This window comes from Octopus bimaculoides, chromosome 12 (genome assembly GCF_001194135.2).
Source record: "Octopus bimaculoides isolate UCB-OBI-ISO-001 chromosome 12, ASM119413v2, whole genome shotgun sequence".
In the NCBI taxonomy this organism is placed as follows: domain Eukaryota; kingdom Metazoa; phylum Mollusca; class Cephalopoda; order Octopoda; family Octopodidae; genus Octopus; species Octopus bimaculoides.
Genome location: NC_068992.1, coordinates 49,845,977 through 49,848,154, shown reverse-complemented (window position 1 = coordinate 49,848,154; position 2,178 = coordinate 49,845,977).

Sequence of the window (2,178 nt, the reverse complement as noted above, 5' to 3'; positions counted from 1 at the left end):
AGAAAGCCAGGGCAATTTAGATATACGATAGCGATTTCCAGATACCGTCCATAGTGATGGTCATTTAGCATGGAACTCCTCAAAAGCCGAGAAGCATCTGTGCTGATTTGGACCTTGTTTTTCCACGGTAGACATAAGCATTCTTCTGTAATTGATCAAAGTGGCAAGCCTCCTCGTTGTATCCGTCGTTGTTGGTGGTGAAGGTGGTAGTGGTTGTTGGTGGTGGTGGTGGTGCTGCTGCTAGTGGTAGTTGTAGAAGTGGTGGCAGTAATTGCAGTGGTGCTGGGGTGATGGTTGTGATGATAATACTGTTTAATGGTGTTTTTTATTGTTGGTGTTGAAGATGATGATGATAACGATGATGATGATGACGACGATGATGATGAGGGTGATGATGATGAAGGTGGTGGTGACGATGATGGTGCCAACAACGACCATAATCACACCATGTTCTAAACCGAAGTTTTATTCTTTGACATTTGATTTTTTTCTCATTGTTCACACAAATTTCTAAATTACATAGCCACCGTCGCCTTCACTTTTGTTAACAGTGTGTTTATTTCCGTAACATCGTCATCATAACCACAACCACCAACGCCACCATCATCATCATCATCAACATAGTAACCACCCTCATAATGAACATCATCATCATTATAATCACCGTCGATACCACTGGATGTTGAGTCTCATGGAAGAGTTGACAAAAGACACAATAATTGGCGATTTGCTAGGGTCCAGAAGATCACCTCCAACTCAGAAAAAACACGAGACCCTAAAAGCATATCGTTCATGTCTCTATGCCCCTGCACTCAGTCTGTCCCTGACGTATCTCTTCCCCATAACTCATCTTTCAAACACCACCCTTCCATTTCTCTTCGAATACGGTACTATTCCCACAGCTGCTGTAATTATAAGAATGGAACTTCACGTATTTTATTCCCCCCTTTTTCTTTTCCCACTCTTCTTAGAACCACTTACCTCGTCTCTCACAGTTCCATTATTATCCTTACTGCCTTTCGCTTCCACTTTTCTCTTGTTCTCCCTCTCATTCTATCGATGGCAGGTCTCTCTATGTTCGTGTTCCACTCCTATGAACCTGTGATCTTGTCCCTAGCACTGTGCATCTCTTGCATATTGTCCACACTTCACATCACTTATCATAACACCCTCCAGAGTTTCAGACCCCACTTCTCTGATTTCTCTATTGAAGTTTTCCTTCAGTTGCACCAGGGTCTCCAGTTTGTTGGCATAAACCCTCTCTTTCAGGTATCCCCACAAGAAAAAATCTGGCCGAATCAAGTCTAGGGAACATGAAGGCCAGTTGACATTGCTGGGAGATTATTCTCTCTCTAAAGCACTGCATTGTTTCTCTTGCAGTATGAGCAGTTGTCCCATCTTGCGGGAACCATGTGTGAGGTCTACTTTGAATGGCCGAGCACAAAAAGGTCTCAATCATGGATACCTGAAAGAGAGGGTTTACATCAACAAACTGGAGACTCTGGTGCAACTGAAGAACATCAAGAAAGAAATCAGGGAAGTGGGGGCCTGAAACTCTTGGAGTGTTATGGTGCAAGTTTTGGAAAGAGTACGGATGTGCAGAGCCGAAAATGGCTGCCATTTAAGCGATGTCATTTTTTCATATGTGATGTAGTGGTGTTGCAAAATTTGACTTGTGCATATTAATTTCCATTATGTCCTTTATATTGTATCAAAATTTCATGCATTTATGTGTGAAGTTAAGGAAGTTATTAAAATTTGAAACCTATCAGTGACTTTTGAGACACCATGTATACACACACACACACGTGTGTGTGTGTGTATATATGTATATATATTATTTTCACAAAGGTAATTCAAAGAGCACACAAACAGCAACATTAGCAAAAGGATTAAGGAAAGAAATAACAAAGAAAAAAACCCCAGATAATATCAGAGAACATGAATAAAAATAAGACTTGAAGGCTGAATTATTTAATAAAGAAACTTTTATATATATTTTTTTCTTTCGATCTATCACATTTTCCCTTGAATACACAAGTCTTCTTTTGTCAGCCATATTTCGATGGTCTTCGCAAGGTGAGGCATTTTGAATGGGACCACAGGGGTCCTGATGCAGGATAGGGAGCAGAACCCTTCGCAAAGAAATTTTTTAAAAAATGCTTTAGTTGAAGTTTA